Below are 22,719 nucleotides of genomic sequence, written 5' to 3' on the forward strand. Positions count from 1 at the left end.
CGGTTCGTTAACAAGTGAAGCCAGATAAAAACAAACAGTGTATTGTTTCAAATTAGCTCAACTGATTGTGTTATTGTTGAATTTTTTTTAGATGTTTTTAGATTTAACTGTCAATGATGGAAACTTTACAGCCATGTTGCCAGGGTTTGTTGGCACTTCTGTAGTTTCTTTCTCGTAGAGGAAGATATTGCAGTTTAGTGCTGTTGTTCCTATTGTGAATGGTTTTTCCCACTTGGGTGCTTGTAAGTCTGAACGATACAGCGTGAATGCAGCAGAGGCCCTTTAAAATATGCTGTTCAAGTCTCTCTGATGAATGGTGGTTGTGGTCATGGCCAAGTGAGGTCCAGGGGAGAGTTTGAAGCTGTGACCGGACAAACATTAACTGTTCTAGATAGCTTTTATAACCTAGCAAGTGTTGGTGTTGTGAGGCATGTTTCTAGCTAGCAGCTGTTCACTGTAATGTAGTCAGTATGCTTCAACTGAAGTGCTTGTTTGATGGTCTAGCAGTGTCTGAAACCCCATCCACATCTTTCTTACGTCGGAATTAAGGGGGCTGCATCTGACAATTTTTGTAACTTTCTGAAAGCAAAAATCCTTCAAGCAACGCCCAGTTCACGTAGCAATTGGCCAGATGTGTGAAAGTGAGAAAGTTAATAGGATTTGAACTTCTATTTCAAGCTTTATTTTTTCACACAACCACAAGTGCAACACAATGAATGCGTTTGAAGAGAGACTGTCCGAAAGTGCACGCCGTCTCGCCCCTTTCTATGACAGCACCCTACCTTTGAGTATAGCTGTTCAGAAAAGCTATAACCACTTTTAACTAACTAACTAATATGAACAGGTTTGTGTCAAGCCCCACCTAAAGACAGCATTCAACCTCAGTCGTCTCCTGATTAAAACAAATGGTTGCCACACAAGATGTCAGCAGCCCCCCAAATTTGTTGAATTGATTACAGTTGTTTTGTATCTGACTGAAAAGGAGCTACAGTTTTCTGCTTCATCTGCAGTGGAAAAGGGGGAACAAGTCTTTTCATAAAGTAAAATGACTCCTTTGTCTCAGCACAGAGAATACATAGTGTTTTGGGTGACTTTTCCAGATGGCTGACACATGCTCATTTGCTTTCCAGCTGCTATCAGTCTCTTTTTCACAGTAAGGTGATCTGCACTCATGATCCCAGCTGTATCTTTGCAGCGAATTCCAGGGTATCAGCAGTCAAACGCTCAGCGTCTCTCGTCTAAGACCCAACTTTACCCCATTTGGAAAACACTACCACACCCAGCATGCAAGAGAATAAAACAGAGTTTGGGGCAGATGGATGTGAATAAATCAAAAATAAACAAAGATGAGCCAAAATGCAAAGACAGATTTCATTTGATTTTACCTATGGTGTCTTTAAATACAGCCTACTTTAGGGTGTGTTTCTGACACACTGGCATTACCATCAGTATGTGGAGAACTGGAAACAACTTGCAGTCGGTCAATACAGCATACGCAGAGGAAATCTGAAATCACTCTGCCATTTTAGATAAGAAACTCAATTTCTGTCAGGTCCCAGAGCCAAGAATTCTACCACGCAAAACCCAGAGAATCTGCCCGTACTTGTCCTCTGTTGCATATTGTACAGTATTGATTGATGGTATTGACTGCTTTTCCAAATAGATTTAAAGTAAGAGAGCTGTTGAAGAATGGGGACTCCAGTTTTTCCATAAATATTTATATACTTTTTCTGTATAAAAAGTATTTCTAAAAAAAATCTTCACCTCTGACCAACACAAATCCAACACAATTATGCACTCCCACAGGGCTTGCATTAGTCTAAGCTTGGTGTTTTACTTCCTCCTTCTTTCTCTCTCGGAATCTGTCTGTCTTTTGCATGTGCACTCATACCACATACCTTTCCCACAATATTTTTCTATTCATTTACCAAGTCCTTCTTTTTGCACCTGTGAATCTTCTGTCACAATGCAGCAAGCTGACAAAGAACTGAAGCCCTGTTTCACAGAGGCAACTGTCAGCCAGAATAGTTTCAACACAATGGAGGGTGGGGGGAAAAAACTCTTCTAAGGCATCCAATTGGAACCACACAGGCAAATGGCTCAAATAAAACCAGGCAGAGAATACTTAGACAGATACAGAAAGCATGAAGGGTGTATGAAAAGGTAGCTTGAGGATCCAGAGATGAGCATAGACAGGCCTCATAGACATCCATGCTGCTGGATTCTTGCTTTTATCAACACAAGTGAAAGCAAAGCAAATACGTCGGAGAGAAAGGTTTATTTGGCGTAGACATTAAAAATCATCCATTACATTGACAGCCATGCATGCAGTGGCAACGTCAGTCTTTATTTTTGCTTAATCAGTGCTTTCATGCCATGTTTTAACTCTTTCTCACACATCAGAAATTGATAAATTTCTGATGTGTGAGAGAATAATTATACTGTAAGAGAATAATGCATCTTCCATAAAACTGTGAGAACAATTGAAAACAGTTTATTTAGTGAACAAATAAAAGCTTTGAGAAAGCAAAGACAGATACTCAAACACGATTCAGTTCCAAAAGATGAATGGATCCTGGATAAAAGAAGTTTAGTCTAACAATTTAACCCATTTCTACAGTATTTTTCTTATTACCTCAACATGCTTCAGAGGCCATTAATCTTTTCCTGCTGCTCTCAGTCCAGCGCTCTGAACCTCTGGGTTATGACATAAGAGTGCAACACTGATTGGACTTGATGGCTCGTGCTGTTCTTTGGTCGAAAACTAGTTATTATCAACTGGACGTCCTTTGTACTGTGCTGTGAGCTCAGTGATAAAACCCTTAACTTGTCAGGCTAGTTAAATTATTTTCCGACTGTCTACTTTGTTTGCTAATTACACTCCGGATTATTGGTTTAACCCTTTTCCCTCATGGCGATTTGCTAATTCCACGTACTATAGTTAGATTTCACTTTTTAAACTCTGACATCATCAGCTGCTGCTGATACTTTCACCACTCCACCTGGGACAATCCTGTGTCACGTTCTCAGGAATTTACCAGCCATTACAAATGTGAGGGTATGTGAGAAAACGGAAGCAGCAATTCTGAATGTGTCTCTCTGTGGCTGCAGCGTATCTGCTCTCCTAATCTTCGACACAAAGCCTGGATGAGCAGCACTTTTGTGTGTGTCAGAATGGCAGGCTTAAGAAACAGGCCCCGGCATGCACGGCTCTTCGCGCAGCAGCAACACGGTGGAAACTAAGCTGACACTGAGAACATCTACAGTAATATGGTGGAATAATGCTGGCAGGGATGAGAACACATCCATGCGTACCGTCTGTTTACCGCTGTGGATGTTTTTGTGTATGTGCTTAGCAGTTTTCTCCAGCAGTATCTTTCAGGTATCTGCTGACTTAAAGGGACAGTTCACCCTAAAATCAAAAATACACATTTTTTCCTCTTACCTGCAGTGCTATTTATCCATCTAGATTGTTTTGGTGTGAGTTCCTGAGTTTTGGATATGATTTTTTTTTTGGGATAAATGCTGAGTTTTGGATATGAGTAATAATATTTGAATATAAAGGGGCTATATGGCACTTAGCTTGTGGTGCTCATAGTGCCAAAAAAATACATTTGAAAAACAGTAATGTCTCTTTCCACAAATCATGACCTGGTTACTCAAGATAATCCACAGATTTGTCCTGAGCAGTTTTATGTAGGCACTATTTTCTTTCTACCGATAGTTCCTACATGAAACTGCTCACCACAAGGTCTGTGGATTATCTTGATAAATCTTTGGTTTGGTCGACGATTGAGGTATTTGTACTTACTTGAGTATGTCCATTTTCTACTACTTTCTACATCTGCTTAACCACATTTCATAGAGACTTTTTACTCCACCACATTTATCAGTCTATAGTTGCTTTTCAGATTGAGATTGTACATTAAAAATACATTGTTAAAGATGAAACCAGTGGTTCCCAACCTTTTTGACTTGTGACTCCTTACTAAAAAGCAGTGTCTTATCGGTCCCCTTGTCACGTTTCCACCAAAAGAGTGACTTTCCCTCTAAACTTTTTAGACTGTTTCATTTCAATAACTGTTTGAGGGTAAAAGTTTCTAATACCCCACAAAGAAGCAAAGATTTAAGTTCAAAAAATGAATACAAGTTTGTGTAGCAGAAGTTTTTTCTTCTTTATGCCTCATTAATCATCTCGTGACCCCCCAGATTTATTTTGTGGGTCACTGGACCGACTTCAGATTGGGAACCACCAGACTAAACTATCAAACTGTGTATAGAAGAGTTAAAACTAGCTGCACCTCGACCAGCTAAAACAGTAAAATGCTGTTTATGCATCTATTCATCAGTATTAACAATCTAGTAATGTAATACATAATAATATATCAGAAACAAAGGTAATTTTTCTGCATGAGTACTTTTTTGCTTATACTTATGTACTTGTAGTTTTTGACTAAAATACTTTTATTTGTGATGGAATAATTTTATATTATTGTACTCTGATTTGACTCTGAGTACTTCTTCTACCACTCAGGGGCAGGGAGCATTTTTCTGGGTGGATGCTTCAATGTAAATGTGAAGGAGCTTAATATAATATAGTATATTTTGTGACAAACGGTTCTACGCAGACACCTGCGAAAAAGCCTTTTCCAAAAACATGCTCTTTGCATGTTTCCATGCTCACATGTGTGTCAATCTTGTATTGCACCTGAGGGTGTGTGCTTCTACTTCCTGGAAGCTATGAGGTATTTAGAGCAGCTCCCACAGAGACCCAGAAATTTACAGAGCACGTCAGATTGTAGCAAAAAATCTGAGCGCTCCACTGTTGATGCACAGGAGACACATTTTTTAATGTTTAATTTTTAACGACAGACACACACTTCTATTCACTTCTATTCTAACCTAAGATTCAGTTTAATCACTTTCAATATACATCTAACATTATTTGACATCATATTCAGAAATAGATCACTGACAAAACTGTATTCAGATGTTAAGACACCCAGTTAAGAGTTGCAGACTTTAATTAAAAAACTGTGTGACGAAAAATTCTCAAAATATTTCCACTGAAGTTCAGTTCAGTCAGCTGGGTAAAAATAAATCTTCCATTCATGCCATTCGTGAATTTCTATTTCAGGTTTCAATGTAAGACTTAAAAAAAAACTATCCTAACCTTGGGATGTGCTGTTGTGGAGCGTAACACATTTAGACACTGCCATTTTCATTAACACTGTCATGTTTCTCTGGAGCTCCCAAAGGCAAACTCATTTTGGCAGCCTGGCGTCGGATCAGGCCAACCACCTGTCATCTTATTTCTGCACATGGCTTCTTCTGTCAAAAGACTCCCTCACATTCCTCCCTGTGCCCCACACAGCACCTGTGATTGGCTCGCCTATTGCCATCACAGCTGTCAGGCTCACCCTCAGTGTTAATTAAAGTGATAGACCTCCCAAAAAGCTGTTTATTCCAACAGCTTTGTGTTTTTTAGCCGAACCTGCTACAGCAAAAATGTAAAGTGTGAGGATACCAATTACGAAGGAATATTATCTGATGCATTTAGATGTATATGGGGCTTCAGTTAATGACTTTACATTATGCAGTGTGTTCTCAGTGGGCAGCAAAGCACTGAAGTTAACTCAATTGTGGAAATATGTGTGAAGCATAGATTTTAGAGCTGAAACAATTAGTCGATCAATCAATTAGTTGATTGACACGAAACTATTTTAATAATCGATTGATTGTTTCAGCCATTTATCAAGCTAAAGTGCCAAACATTCCAGCTTCTCAAATTTTCAGATTTGATGCTTTTCTATGTCATATATGATAGTTAAGTGAATATTTATTGATTTTGGATTATTGCACAGATAAAACAAGACACCTTGGGTACCTTGGATAAACTATTTATCGTTTAATTGATAAAATAATCAGCCGATTAATCGTGATCGAAAATAATCATTAGTTGAAGTAGAATCACATCATTTTTGGATGGAGAAAGGACTTATGTGTTATTTCACACACTTTCCTTTCGGAGCTTACATGACATTTCTCCAGCATGTTGAAGCTCCAGCCGTACAGACACAAATCAGCCACAGCAGACTGAATGAAACACAAATGTGCAACGTCCCTGCACAATTGGATTTGTGTCAACTTCATCTTTTGTTCCCAGAAAGCCGTAATATTCAGCACAATGAGACAACATCAGTTACAACACATGGATCCAATTCATCTAGGCACTAGAGGCTCATATGGAAGTAAACACAAGCACATTTTTTTGTAGATAATTTTAAAAATAATTTGCTACTCGACATAATCTCACCAAGAGACGGCTGGGCAGGCAGCAAAATAAAGGTTTGTGAAGTGAATTTGTCAAAATATTTCGTAAATATTTAGCTATTTTGCAGAGAATAAAAATAGCTGAATTTTCAACATCAGCAACATTAATTTGTAAAGTCTGTGGTTGATTATGCAACAGGCTTACTGACAGCCTCCCTGCCATCACTGAATAAGCCTGAATGGTGTCATTAGAAATCTTTAAATTTGGGTGCTGAACAAAATTGAGCAAAAGCCAGCAGATAGAGTTTGTATTCAATGCCAGCCTCCTGCTGTCGTCCATATCTGTGCATTAGTCGACATTATGGATGGTTTTTACAACAATGTTATTGGATTCACCTCATTATGCTGCACCAGCAACGCCTCTGCAAATATCATCCTTTGATCCATTTCGTGGTGCTAATTCCTTACTGAAAATACAATCGGGGTGTCAGCAGAAAATACTTCTTTTCTTTCTTATGAGTGTGTGCAGCTTTTTTAGGAAGAGAAATATGGACTCCAATAGCAGCAAACAGTTCTTCAATTGTTCATGAAAATGTGTGCAAATCAGATGCAAAGAGGATGCATTTATGGTTGCATAAGAGATTTATATGATAAAATATGTTCTGTACAACAGGGATAGAAAAAAATCCCATAAATGATTGTGTTTTAAAATTAGAGTAACAAATTAACTTAATAACCCCTGAATGTAATGCATTATTCATGTCTGTGATGGTTGAACTGGTCCTCATGAAAGCCAATTTGACGTTGAGTTTAAAGGGACTTCTGAATTTTTTTCTCTTCTGTGCCCCTTTTTCTGGGATTCAACTCCAACAGCGACCGACTTTGATGTTTTCAGAAAGTGTAAATGGGAGCAGAGTTGAATGAACCGGCTGGGTATCACTGTGTGACTGACTTTCCTTTTCATTTCTGAACACCAGTAGCTAAGCAGAGCCTCAGCTATGGATAAAGCATCTGATCTGTGCCCTCAAACGTTGTCAGGCCTCTAACATATTTACTAGAACGGGTTGTTACAATTTTATCCTGATATGACAAAACAGAAACAACAGAGGGGGAAAGGCTTTAAATGAAAGTCGATCAAATTAGCCAGTAATGAAGCTTTATTTTTCCTTAATAGCAGCAGTGTTTTGTTCAGCTGACAGAGGACGAAGCCTGTTGCTGAAGGAGTTCCTGAAAAAACGTCCGGTTTTTGAAATGCCCCCATTCAGACCAAAGGAAAGGATTTTTTTCCCAAGCCCAGTGTTCTCACACTTGTGCTTGCATCTCAAATAAACCTCCTATGGATTCCTAACTTCACAGAATGGCAGTGGGGGGAAGGGAGTCAGGGCTAGATGGAGTTAGGAGGAGGGAGGGGGGAGTCTGTGTGCCAAAAAGAGCGTTTTATAGAGATGCTGATTTCTTATTCACTGGCCCTCTGTAAGAACAGAAACCCAGAGGAATGCATATTGAACGCTACGATTCTCATTCAGAGGCCATAATACATCCATCGTATATATAGGCTGAAAAAGAGTTTCCCTGGTGGGAAAATAGTGACCCCCCGAACCCGGTGAAAAGATAGCTGCTGTGCGGGGGACTCGTTCTGCAGAGGTGCATTGTGGAGCAACCGCTTCTCACCTGCACAGAAAGAGAGTGAAAGCCCTCTCTAGGTGTTTACACCAAGCCCTCCTTTGCCTTTCCAGTGGAGCGAAGAAATAACAACATAAGTCCTGGCTGAAAGTGCGGAAATGTGCTGTTGCTAGATCTTAATCGAGCCATTCACGAGAGGCATGGATGACATATCGTTCTGTGTTCCCATTTATTTTGCTGATATTTTCCCTTTCATCCTTTTTATTTTTTTATTTGGTCTGCGGTAGATTACATTACGAAGCATGAAGATCATCACGACAAAGAGCTGTCACACCTGATAAGCATAAAAACACCAACCAAATCCAAGTTAGTTGGAGTACAGGCTGAGCAGATAAGAGTTTTTAAATGTGCTGAGCGTTTCTGACAGCCATTCAAAAAAACTAAATATGGTCTTACCTAAAAATAAAATTTCAGCCAATAAATTAAATATGAGCTTCACTGTTTATGGTTTGGACTTCTGGAAGCACAGTGATACTGTAAAATTCAGATAGGACCAACTAAATGCATGACTAAGAGCCAGTTGCAGTTAATCTATATGCTGGCAGAGCTCCTTCGGTGTGCATTTATTTTCTCATAGTCCCTGAGTTGAAGCCAGCATTATGCACAACTCGTGCCACATTTGGAAGAATTAGAGATTATCCACTATTCCAGCTGACAGGACTGTTAAACAGATGTTGAATTGGAGACAGATATCCTCAGCGGAGTGAAGCCAAGAATACCAACTAGATGTACAAACTGCACTGATGGACACATGACACTTGGGTTTCGTGTGTGTGTGTGTGTGACAGAGAGAGAAAATACAGAGTACATGTTTTACATATGAACAAAGCACCTCAACAACAAGGCAGTGAATGCAGCAGACACATCCAGTAGTCGAGTTGGAGAGTAATGACAGCTCACTGGCAGTTGCACAGAGAATTAGTTTCCTGGGTGATATTAGTATTTGCGTTGAGTTGTGCATGGCGGTCACATTAGAGATGCTCTTTATATAAAACCTCTGTAGAACCTCCGTTCAGTGGCTCCACAGTCTGGGGAATGCTTTGTAGACAGCCAAAAGGTCAGGGCTTTTCTTTCGCCCCTCTCTCAGACTGTGTGGTTTTGTTGTTCAAGCCATATGGTACATTTGCACATAGATGACCTCCACATTGTCAGTGTGTTAAATGTCAGTGTGCTATTGATAAACACATACATGTATTTCTATAATGCAATTCTACATTAATTTGCATATCCATGTATAAAAATGAAATATTATTTAGAAGGAAAATCAATCAGACAGCTAAAGCAATGTTTCTCTGACCAAAGAGTTGGGTTTTTAATGCAAAATGTAAGAGGTGTAAGGAGGGAAAGTTTTCTTAGAGATGATTCATGCTGTGTGATGATTGACTGGAGTTTAATATTGGTGGTTTATCACTCTCTAAATGAACACCACATCCTCTACATGTTTCAGTTTGTGGAAGCTCCACAGGCAAGTCCACGAGGTGGAGTATGGAGTATATGGACCACAGTATGTTCATTTTTGCCTGACTGCACCCCTCATAGGTGAGTGTTGCAAGGATTTCACAGTATTTCATTAAATCCATGGGTTAATTACTTAACATTAATTAATGAACAGTTATCTTACATTTACATTTAGTCATTTGGTAGACACTTTTGTCCAAAGCGATGTACATGGATTGATTTGTTCATTTGAGTGTCCTACACCAAAGAGGAGCACCAAAGAGAAGCCACTGAGAATACAGTAAGTGTCCTAATGCTCTGCTTTTTTTCCACGTGACACAGGTGCCACAAGGTTGCAGGTCCATGCAGCACGGCATATGTGCATAGGAAATGACACTGACTAGCTAAAGTTGCTACAAGTTGTTTTAGCTAACACTTTAATTAAATTTACGCCATCATGGTAACAAAATTTAGGACAAACAAGACTGGCCTTCTATCTCTTTGAACAGGTAGTTGACTGCCATGTATTTATTATAATTTTTATTCCATTCCATTTTATTATATATTTATGAACACTGGTCATGCATGTATGTGTGCATTTTGTTTAGATGGTAATATTTTGCTGCTGCAATAAAACAAAATGTATTTCACTTTGCTTCGTGCCCAACAACGCAGCAGGCATGTCCAGTTTTGTGGTGATAACATGGCAACTTAACATTACAAGTAGCTGTGATATTGTTGTTGTTACTTGTTAATTGTGAACTGTCCACATTCATCATAAAGTCTTGACCAAAATCTTCCAATCAATAAGCAATTCAGGCTTGGAAATGGGTTGAATGCATGTTGCAGACGTTCATATAGCTTGTAGCAGCTGAAGCTGTGCAGGATTCAGATGACATTTTGCAATATTTTATGAAAAAAAAGTGTGATTTTGTCCTAGTGTGTTGACTATGTGGGTGGTATTGCAACATAAACACTTTTTGCAGGTGACCACAAGTATTTTTGGTCTGTTTTGAACAGTTCAGCTCTCTTCTGCTCACTGTTAGTCACTGATATACTGATTTAACCATCAATAGTTTCTATTGCTGTTATTTTGTATGGGCCTTAATATATTATACCATCTTAGTTAGTAAGCATTGGCTTGTTATTTGTGCCAGATGATGTGAAAGTGTGTAGAGTATATTTGCTTTTAAAAAATAAAATGTCTCCTTCAATTACTAGCAGCTTTGACAAAGATGCTGTTGCAGCTGAGCCTGGCATGGATTTAAATGTTATTCTTGATGCAAAATTGAATACATTACGTGGCAATACAAACATTTCAAGTTGTTACTGCCTCCAGTTAAGTTTCTCTATTTAGCATAAGCAAACAAAGGTAAAACAGTCAAAGCTCTTCAAAAGACAGATTTAGAGATAACTTATAAAGGGACTAATAAAAATTAAAGGACTAATAAAAATAATGTTTATTGCCAATTAGACCTGAGCAGCTGAAGTTTTCATGTGACTGCAACATCAACAGTAAAACAGAGCTTGATATCAACACACTGGATGCTTGTTCAGACAGAAAAGCCTGCATTATTTGTGGACGACCAATGAATCAATTCAGAGACAACCATAGAGAATTAAAGTATTTAGAGTCCCAGAGTGATTTGCCAGGGAGCTGCTAATGATTTCAGAGCACATGGCAGTGCTTGGCAACTGAGTCCCCAAAACACAGCGCAGAAAATAAGCCCTCAGGGCAGTCTCAGACCTCTAATTGGGCTTTCACCAGTGACAGCCTTGAATAATATTGCGCACTGGTCAGATACAAATAGAGAGGAGAGAGAAAGTTTATTATTTGAGGAGAATGAAAGGTAGCCTCCTTTTGGAGGTTCCTCAGTGGGACTCCTGCCAAACTGGAAAGATACATCCGTTCCCAGCAGAGACGCATGGCTGACATTCAAACTGACAACAGTGCTCATTGTTGAGACATTCCAGTGCTGTTGGCGTTATTGTTTTCTCAGGCACACTGCTTTATTCTCTAATAAACTTAGAACAAGATGATAATCAAACCAATCTGTCCTTCTTGGAAATTTAAAGAATAAATCAAAACAGATATTGGCGATGCACCTTCAGTTCTCCATCAGTTTTTTTTTTTGTCATGGACTTAACAAGCATTTTTCTAAGAAGCTACAATAGAGTTTAATAGAAAAGAAAACTTCAGAGTTACAGGTCCATAATAATGTATGAACTAATGTCACACAAACCAAACTATAGTTATGTGAGACCATGGCCTCATTATTCAGTCAAACATGTTGCTATGATGTAACTTTATAAAATTCAGGATTTCCCACAATGTTTTATAGCAGTTGAGCCACATCTGAAACAAAAACAATCTCCGCCAACATCACAAAAAAGTAATTCACTGTTGATAAATATAACCTTAAGCTTTCATACACAGGTACTATTTTACATATCAAAAGCTGCTTGTTAGCTGTCATCTACTAATTAAATCCATCATGAGACAAGATGCGTCAGGCTCTGAGAAGCTTACCACCTCAGCTGGACAATTTCCTAAAAGAAACCATTAAGTCATTATAAGCCCCAATATTATTCACACCTGTTACCATTTAACAAAACTAAAAGTTATTACTTTTAATTAATTATTGTTCATATATATTTACATAATACCAGATCTGTGAATTAAGGTGGCTCTTTCCACAAATGATTACAGGTATAAAATAATGCATATAATGGACACGCATATGCACATACTGAAGTGAACATGTTCTACTATTTTCAAAAGGCAGACAGTAATAGCATCATTCCATACAAGTGAGAGTGTGAGTACTGCAGATATTTTGGGACACTCTGTACCAAGTTATGTCCCTGTCAGGCACTGTGTTCAAAGCCAAAAACCGGAACCAGATATTTAACTTTCCACCCTCAAAAACTTATAGATCAAACATGTGAAACCACACTGATGAAACATTTCATAATTACCAGCGGCAGAGGAAAAATATACTGCCATTGGTTGCAGTCTTTGAGAAAATATTCACAAAATATTCAATATCTAAATTTAAACTAACTATGTCACATATAAGCCACAAATTAACAGGAAAAGTTCATGCTTCTTTTTCTGAAAGTTGTTGAAAGTCATTTTAGGACGTTTTGGAAACTAACTGATGTAGAAGCCGATGAGGAAGGAAACAAAACATTGAACATTACAGGTTGATGGCATCAGTTGTGTTTTTCCTTGAATCCACTGTTTTCTCTGTGGTGTTTGTGTATGCTGGTGGTCAACCCACACAGATGCAGACGATCCCTCTGTTGAATCTGTTCAGTTTGTTGAGGTAAAACACCACTAAGAGAGCACAACAGATGGTCTAATACAATACCTGTCAGCAGGCATGAGGGAGAGCAGGGAGCCCTGCTGTGGAGCAACTGAGCGCGCTCAGACCTCCCACATTTGTTTGGAGTGGTCAAGTCATTAGCAAAGAGTGTTTGTGCTGTTTCTGCAAAGTGACACAGTCACCCATATGGGACACTGATGGGTGGTCAAAAGGATAATTCAAAGCTAATAAAATTAACTTAACATTGAGTTGTTTCTTCTCGTGTCACAGAATATTTGTATATACTTAAACAGGATTTTTAAAGAATGCTGGCCAACAGTCAAAGATTGATGTATTAACTTATTTCACATGAGGTAGGTCTGAGTTTGTGTTTAGTCTTCTCTCTGGTTTAAAAGTAGGCGGGTCTGTGTTGGTATTTTTATGCAATCAGAATTATACAAACAGTATAAGAATCTAAATCATAAACTGATGACAGTTGTTTAATCAAACCACACACCATCCTGATAAAGCAGATTAGCTGAGTTTTTAATTGTTTAACATTATTCATCTATGAAGATTTTTTAGGTTTGATTTGATATTTGACAAGTACATTTAGTCCAAAATATGAGTTATGAGTGGAGAATTAGATTTGAAACAAAGTTTTCAAGTCTGTGGTAAAATGTTCTCAACTCAAGGTTTACTTACTTTGCTTATTAACAGAGCTTTCGACCATGTGATGACACCTGAGCAAGTTCCATATGCTGAAGAAGACCCTGTAATATCATCAAAAGCTTAGTGAAAAGTAAGTGGAAGTTGACTTTAGAATATTTTACCATAGATATGTGTTCTTAAGATTAAGAATAAAGCTCAAATTTTCAAGCATTTTAAGGGGTTTATGTAAAAAATACATACATCTAAATGTTGAAGTCAAAGTTGGGAATTAGAAATCCCTGCTGCTAAAGACAATTATGATTTTGTCCAATCCACAGTGACTTCATGGATACACACACACTAAAATTTCCTGAAATATCTAATATTTAGTGTATCATGTGTTTTAGAGCCCCTATTCAGAGTACTCACACAGAGAGGAAATTATGTTAGAAACTGTAAAGTCTCAAATTTAATTCAACATTTCTCCTCTGGAGCCGACACAGCGCCCAGGTTGACTCCAGGTCCTCTTCAGTGAACCTGCTCTCATATCTTACCTGCAAAGCCTTTTAAAATAACCAACAGCACACAGACAGGACAGTACAGTAAATGTAGATGATCAGTTAAATGTTAAAAGGACACGCAGCTGCAAAGGAGCACACAAAACCAGTTGCTTTCACTGTGAAAGGTATTGACAAAAATGATCCTGAATTCCTCTCCAAGTAAGAAAATTAGTCAACCATTTGCCTGGAATTCATCATGTTAACGTCTTGTGTTAGGCGCTGGCTGAACTGGCTGGGTGAGATTACACAGAGATGTGAAAAATAGCACACGTCTAATTAAATCAGACATCGACTGCTTCATATAACATTTGGTTCACGGAGCTCCGACTGTTACATACCTGACATTACTCTGATGAGACACGGATAGTCCTGACACTTGTTTTTTTTTAAACCGCCTGTTCTCTCAGTTTGTGTCAGTCTCATGAGTTAATGGATGAAACAAAAGCAGGCGAGGAGGTGGCGGTCCAGAGGCGCAGGCCTCAGGTGTGAACAGGTGTGTGGGTTCACTGCCATGCTGGAATGGGAGCGGTTCCAGGTGCACAGCTGCGGGGTGTGGCTCATGCTCATATGTACACCCAGCCTCCCGGCCTGTGTTGAAATACTTAGTCCCTGGGAAGGAGGGAGAGGCGGGCTGGGTGGGGTTTCTGTGTAAATTTAATCTGGCATTGCCATAACTTTGAACAAGGAACTTTGAGGGAGAAAAGAGTGTGTGTTTGCAGCTGAGAGTTAGAGGGTGATAGAGGGGAAAATTGTGAGAAAAGAAGGGGAAAGCACAGGTTTTAGATTTTTTTCCACTCAAGTTTGGGCACTCTGTGTGTCTATGTGTAAAGGCGTGAGTGATCTATGTATATTTAAGAATCAGTAGGGCCATAAGCAAACAGAATGACGTTTGGTAGGTTGCATGTCTGGGAGCTAAATGCGTGTTAGTATGGTCTCCTGGGAAACTATTGTTCTTATCAATCCGTGATTAAACAACTTTGGTCATTTGCAATCCTGCTGTAACACATCCTGGTGAATTTCTGTTGAAAGGACACGTCTGCATTGAACTTCTCTAAGCCCTGGATGGCATCAGTCTCAGCCTCAGGACAGATTAGGTTGGAGACAAGCTTTCTGTCTGCATGGTACATGATCTCTAAGTCTTCTCTATCAAAGGTCAGAGCAGCCGAGTGAAGGGGCGCATCGGGGCGTTGCGTTGCTGGTAAATTTGAAAGGAGAAATGAGTCAGTGGCTACTGTGGATGGGCTTACTTGAGCCACGAATACAAGCACACTGCTGTCAGGGGACACATATATATGTGGACAGTGATGCAGGGAAGCCATCACAGATTGTGTGTTTGGATTTGGAGCTTGCCATTCTGCAGCTTTAATCCCTGATTTTTCTTGTAAAATGTAGTCCCATCAGTTCCATTGACTGCTAGACAGTGTGCCAGATGAGCTGTCTGACCTTTCCTGTCCTTGGAACAGTTGATGTTGTATAATGTATTCTGCAGTTGATTCCTTTTTTTCGTCATGAATTTTAACAACTTTTTTTCTCCTCTCTGCAGAGGCAGAGTCTTTCACTCTGTGTCTCTGCACCGCAGGACATTATTCCTCCTATTACCTTTCAGAACTCCAATCACCACATGTCCTGTGGAGAAACAAAGCTGCGAGACTCAGTCAAAGATGGAAACAGCGGAGGGAATGTCAATTTCCTCCAATCGGCTCAGAGGATAGTTTTTTTTCCTGCGGGGGAAGATTAGGTTGATGTCAAATCTCAGATCCAATGAGCTAAAATTTGCTGAAGATAACCTGTGCTGAGTGATAATGGCTGAGGTAGGAGTGAATATCAAAATGAGCTGAAATCACTATGAGACAGCTGTTTTAAAATTGATGTGAACCTATTTTAATTTGCCTACAATCCCATGATATTAACACATCATAGTTGCCATTGTTATTCCTCTTAGTATCAAATCAGCCGAGGATAAGTCAAGGGATGCCAAGAGTGTCCATCAGAATCCATTAGTTGTCTGTTACTAATTAACAGTGACTCCAGGGTTGATTAAAAGAAATCACCAAGCAGCAGCACACACCATTATGCTAATGAAAACTCATTTGGAAAAGCAGAGTGGGGGCGCCGGCAAGTATTTGGACAACTTCACCGTGCAGCCGTGCTGGCTGGAGTAAATGGCTTCTTGGACAGCATATCATTACAGGACTGGAGGAGAAGGAAGCCTTGTGATGGTGATGATGATGGCAGAATTTTAATCATGTTTATCTTGTTCAAAGACTACACTGATGGATTAATTCCCACACTGACTTTTTTTTTCTCCCCGCTTCTCATTAACATATATATTTTTTGCCTGCACTTGCCCCGTGGCACAAACTACCAAATAACTCCCTGGCAAGTGAAGATAAGACATGTTTGGCGTGTTTTAATCATAATTGATTTTTCTCATCTAATTAGAAACCCTTCAGGGGAAATAACAAGGCACCAAACAATCTCGTAATCACCAAACAGCGATTGCTTTGATCCCAGTAAGTTTCGATATAAAGATGTCAAAGATGCTGCACTGACAGCATGTTACAGACACCTGTTCGCTAAGAGAGATTGATCATTCATTACACAAGCAATGCAAAAGTCAATACTCCATCAGCGAGCTCCATAACACCACAAAACTCACCATCAGCTCTCTGTAAGCCACATGGAGCATAAAATTTGGTCAAACAAACAAAAATACTTGACCTACCTTTACAATGAAAATTAATGGATCAGAATAACTCACAATGTTTCATTATGCATGGTACTTCTTTAAAGGCCCTGAAAACCTATTTATTAATCAGCTTCTTACTATGATGATGGGGTCCTACATAACTACACAGCTTTCTGCCAACACTGGAACAGTTTTGCCAATTTCACATGAGAGATTTCTGTATTTTGTGTTTTTAGCTGTGCTTTTCTCACTGGTTTGAAGTAGGTGGGGAAAAGTTGGAAAAAGGTGATGTCACATATTTCAGTGAACCAATCTGATGACAGTTGTTGGGCCATTTTCTTAGTTTTTGAGTTAAACTCAATAAATATAACTGAGGATTTTCAAAGCTTTAACTTTGATATTTGCTTATTTAGTCATTCATATTTTATGTTATAGAGAAATATTTAGATAGATTTGAAAGCAAGTTGACTACTTCACATATGGTTTGGCAACATGAAAGCCTATCTATCTATCTATCTATCTATCTATCTATCTATCTATCTATCTATCTATCTATCTATCTATCTATCTATCTATCTATCTATCTATCTATCTATCTATCTATCTATCTATCTATCTATCTATCTATCTATCTATCTATCTATCTATCTATCTATCTATCTATCTATCTATCTATCTATCTATCTATCTATCTATCTATCTATCTATCTATCTATCTATCCATCTATCCATCCAAAGTACAATACTACCCTCAGAAATGTAGTGAAGTAGAAGTACTAAAGTACAGTATTTGAGTAAATGTTCTTTCCACCATTGTATTTAGTCATGCGACTAGTAAAAACTGAATTAGGTTTTTCATTCTTTTCATCCAAAAACATAATATTCTTTTATTATTTTTGACATCCAGCAAGAAATCCAGTCGATTTTGTAGTAACTGCCCTAATCCCCTGCTTCCTTTGTTTGATGAAAAATAGCCCGGGGCTTTCCAGAGGTTCATCCTCATGCAGTTCTAGAACCACCATCCAGCCCCCGAGCACCTGTTAAAGGCCGCTTCTCCTCTGCATCTAATAAACAGCTCCAACTCTTGATCCTCTCACATGGCGTCTAGGCCACTTTTCATCCCTCACATCTGTGATTCCCCGAGCATTTCCAAAAATCCCCTTGGCAGTTCAGTGATCTTTCTCAGCTGTTAGTGTACCCTCGGGCCAGGGCAGCCTCGCTATGTGCTCCAGCTGCAGGCTTTTGCTATGGTCATGGGGCCCCACTGAAGGGCACTATTGTCCATTCATGGGGTTCACTGTGTGAGAGGTCAGATGAGGGAGAGCCCACGCTGGGGCCTGGCAGGAAATGAAGGTGAAGTGGCAGTTTGGGCGATAGTGTGGGGCTGGAGCCTGAATAAATAAAATAGTCCAAATAAGCGCAGAATAAGTTGAGTCACTATTTTATACTGCAAGTGTGTATAACTGAAGGCTATGAGGATTGATGGATAAAAAAATCTTTATATAAATTAACTTCTGCTTGAACAAAAACTTAAAATGTGGAACTCTTCAGTTGGCATGCTGTCGACTGTGTGCAGTGAGAAGTTCAGAGAACCCAGAGTGCCTCACAGATATGCAGATAAATCTTTATTTCTCACCCAGTTAAGCGATTCAGTTGGCTTCAGAGGCAGCACTGCTTCAAGCCAAAGGCACCTTTCATGATCCAGAGAAACTGCAGAACAAATTGGAGGACAAACAGTCACACTGGGTCATTCACATTATCCTTTATCTGAAAAGCCAAGGACCTCAGGAGGTAGGCTGGCTGCACCCAACAATGAACAATAACACACATGTTGTGATTCTCTGCTGACACTTTTTAAAATGGCATTTCTCACATAAATCTTTTATAAGCCCTGCTCAGAGTCCTCTGTCCAGAGGCAGCTAAAATGGTTTTACAGGGGACAAAGTAGTCATCAAATCCAAGTCAAAAGGCTGCAAATATTAGCCCTGCCTTAGTGAGTCTAGGACACTTTCCAAATGTGTTTGGATGTTAAGAGCAAAATATAGTAATGGTTAGATTAATCCAGTGGTTCCCCCATAGCCCTATCAGATGGACTCAAGTACCCCTTTGTCTTACTTCTTGGATAGGTGGGATAGCCTTTTGTTCAATACTATTTCACCGTGCTACACATGTGAATTCATACAAGACATAGTGATTGTGTTGAATTGTCTAATTTTAAGCTTGGCCTCTTTTTTTCAGTAGGTTTGATCAAGTTTGGGTTCGTACTACTGGAGTAGTAGACGCTGGACATTTTAACTTAACTTTAATTTATTCATTACTTTAAGTCCATTTGGACTTTCTGCTCACTTGCCAACTAGTTTCCAGGTATGCTTAATCACAACACTTGGTCTTAAGGTCTTAAAACTGACTGAGGTTGGTTGAAACATGAGGCATGTCTTGTGCAGTCGGCCTGAAGAAAGTTATTGGTTGTTGTGAAAATAAATCACACCAATTTGTGATCCAATTTGTGTTTTATGTTACTCCTAAACACAAATATGTGGGTATACAAATATTTCATATTAAAATCACAATTTTAAGCTCATCCAGAAGTACCAGCTGGTTGGGACTAACCAATGTAACAATCTTCCAGACTGAATTAACCTTAACAAGTCAGGTTTTTAATGGGGTGTAAATAGAAAAAAATGCATCAAGTTAATATAAAACAGAAAGGCAGAAACAGGCAATGTTCACATTTCACAAGTAGCCAGTTGAGTAAATGTATTCTTAAGTATCTACTGCATATCTTACAACAATACTTTCATGATATTCCGCTGAATATGCAGATATACATATGCAAAATGTCTTGAACAATAATATCAAATTATCTGAGTTTTTGTCATACTCTCACTGAATTCACCCTCTATGTAGTAAATCCTTCAGTGCTGACAAGCACTAGAGATACATTGGACTTTTATGAAGTAAGATGAATAGGAGGATTTTCACTTCAGAAGGGAGATGCCTATATCTCTACACATAATACAGCTAATTATTTCTGTACAAGCAGCTCCTTTTCAGTGGCAAACAAAAGCTGGAATTTAAGAAAGGAGGAATCCCTCCATTAGGGTAAAAAACACTGAGGAGGCTTGAGGGAATTTTTCAAAGCCCTTACATCCCTTAACGAGAGGTAAAAATGAGAAAAAGGAAAGAAGCAATTGCTTTCAGACAATGCACCATTGCTATGTCTATTTTCTTGGTACCAAACAAGGTCACATATTTTCAGCCAAAGATAATGAGCTACCCATGGGTCTGTTCTCTGAAAAGCGAAACATAGACCACGTACATGGAGGTAATATTCGACATCAGCTGCAGTATTTCTTTGTTTTCTGTTTTCTATCCACTGAACAGTGAAAGGAAAAGAGTAGCAATTAGGATTCAGACAATAACAGACAAAAGTGATGATCCAGACAGTGTTCGACACTCAGAGGTGAGGAGGGGGGAGGGGATGACACAGACACGGGGTGTTGAGGGATTATGGGCCAGACCAACTGACCTTTCTCTGTACTGCACTGGCAACTGGTAATCAGGGGTAATTATAAAGGCCACAAATCACCTAATCCTGTTGCGGGAGTGGGAGCTAAATGTAATTATGGCACTCTGGTACGCTGACCCTGCGCCTAACGAAAGTAAGCACAGAAGCCAACCAGAGCGGTCCAAACCGCCAACTTTAGCTCAGTCCAGGGCAGACGGCCAAAGTATTCTCATTTGGTCAGAAAGAGAGTGCCACCTGTTTCCTGCAGCTACTGCTTCTTTATTCCCCTGACATCGAGCTAATCAGCGTTCTGCATAATGTGAGTACATATGTGACATGGATAGCACCTTATGTTGATCCAAATCAAAATCAAGAGTAATTATTTCGTGTATAAACATAAAATGTTTGTGTGTTTTGCCTTCATTGCCATTTTCATAGAGATTTAATATTATGTGTCTGCTACTCCAATGCCACAGCCTTATGGCCCAGTCACACCAGCATTTACAGAGAAATTTCAGAACAAAACCAATACATTTTAATGCAATAGGCTACAGTGGATTCGCTCACAGAGGTGAAGTAAATCCATGCAGAGCATGATAAAGTTCAACTTTAAAGCTAATTTGTGTCGTTAACCAATTGCAAACTGTCTTGACAGCGCTGACCTTTGAAAGAATAGATAATTCAGGAAACTAGCTGTGTTGCACCATCCAGTGTTGCTCCACACGATTTGCAGTCAGTCATGAGACAGGAGTCGAAATACATTGTATGAAAAATACTGTTTCAAAGGACAAGGCTGCTGATTTTTTATATTTTTCTTATTGCAGACAAATTCCACAAAAACACCAAAACCAACAATGAACTGAATCAAGTAACCAGCATCATCTGTGTAGCCAAAGCCTGATATAGTTTATTCATCTGTGCCATAAATCTCCATTGTTGACCAAAAACACATCTGTGAGCCACAGCATTTAACTGGATGACATGGTCCTCACCACCAACACGGCCACTGTATATTTTAAGTCAATCCCATATACACTGTCCTGCTGCAGTACTAAATTCTTGCTAGAGCACCAAAAATAGTCCCCTATAAACTTACGCACTTTTTACTCCTGCTTGAGTACATATTCACAATCTGTTTTTAAAGATTTTTATCTTCAGTAAAAACAAATGGGCTTGGGACTGAGAGCCACAGGCCTGGTAGGGAAGTCAGAAAGTATTGAGAGATGCACTAAAACACTGTTGGTTTTGGTCTTTTCATGAGATTTGTTGATAATAAAACAAAAATATAGAATATCACCAGTTTCTTTGTCATATCATCCACTTATCAACAAAGCTAGCTAGCTTGATGACTCGCTAGCAAGCCAGCTATCTTGGTGGGCTATAGAGAGCTGAAGTCATGACATCACGTTCGGGGTAGCCTCTGTTCCACTAGCTTCTGTAAGTCAATACAATCTCTCATTCAGCATTTCTTTCATCTGCCTGTCTGAAAAAATTAAGCATTTTCCTGGGGTTTACTTTCCATATTCTAACACACCCTCTAATCGCCCTCCACTACAGCACTTGCTATTAGAATTCAAAACAAAGTTAACTACAGCTCCCACGAAAAAACTACAAGCATTGCAGCACAGGTACTTACATCATCGTAACTTGCTTTCATCCATATCCATAAAACTCACCAACGCTCTCTTCAAAATTATTTTTTTCAGCCTTCTAGTTGTAATCTCTGCTGTCTAAAAACTTCATTCAGTCCTCTCTGTCCTGTTGTTATTACAGACATGTCTAAGAGCCGCAAGCCTCCTCGACTCGAGCCGTTACGTTTAGTCCATAAATGTCTGGGGCTTATGGGAAATGGTGTTTGTTAAAGGCTACTAAAAAACATAAATATTGAATAAACAACAATATTAGATCTTTTTTTTTTCAAAAATATCGTCCTAATCTAAACAGAGGAAGCGAGCTACAGGACATACTTTTGAGAAAGGCTCTGTTCCTAGGCAGAATTTTTAGTTACAAATGTCACTGGGACTTTGAATGAAGTTTTCTTACTTCACTTCAGCTCTCTATTGTGTTTGGCTAGTGCTAGCATGTCAGCGGTTAGCTCACCAGGAGCATGCCAACTAGCCTCACTAGTCAGTGATTCATCAAACTCACAGCTTTTTTTGTGAGGATGAGTGAGTGATGAATCGCTGTGCTATTTTCTGGTCTAACCGGGCATTCTCAGTAATATATTTTGAATCTGACATATAAAAACATATACCGTAATTAAAAACAACTTATTCTTTACTAGGATAACACTTTAGATTAGGGCACCCAACGTACAGTCTAATTCTTCCCAACTTACAGTATACCCGTACAGTATGTACCGATACATAGGCCTACATGTAGGTATAGGGACCAAGATGTGAAGTTAGGGAATAAGGGAATAAAGTAACAATCTGGAAACTTTTTAACTAACGGCTACCTATTCTAATATTACAGTGTTCACTATGACCTACTGAGCAACAATCTGCCGTTTGGGAGAAACTTAAAGAGTAAGTACAATGTTGTACCCCATAAGTCGGCCTAATTTACAACGTACACAGTAACATATAGACTATAGGTCTACAGTATGTT

General features: G+C 39.1%; 1 long non-coding RNA gene across 1 annotated transcript in view; it reads left to right on the top strand.

Annotated features, from left to right (window-relative positions):
* Positions 1 to 16,867, top strand: part of LOC122874388 — a 30,292-nt gene extending 13,425 nt beyond the window's left edge. Inside the window, exons 2-4 of the long non-coding RNA XR_006377597.1 lie at positions 9,404 to 9,495; positions 13,422 to 13,503; positions 15,456 to 16,867. This is a non-coding gene — a long non-coding RNA (uncharacterized LOC122874388). The remainder of the gene's footprint in view (positions 1 to 9,403; positions 9,496 to 13,421; positions 13,504 to 15,455) is intronic.
* Positions 16,868 to 22,719: the final 5,852 nt, after the last annotated feature.

The sequence above is a fragment of the Siniperca chuatsi genome, linkage group LG4, assembly GCF_020085105.1.
Source record: "Siniperca chuatsi isolate FFG_IHB_CAS linkage group LG4, ASM2008510v1, whole genome shotgun sequence".
NCBI lineage: Eukaryota > Metazoa > Chordata > Actinopteri > Centrarchiformes > Sinipercidae > Siniperca > Siniperca chuatsi.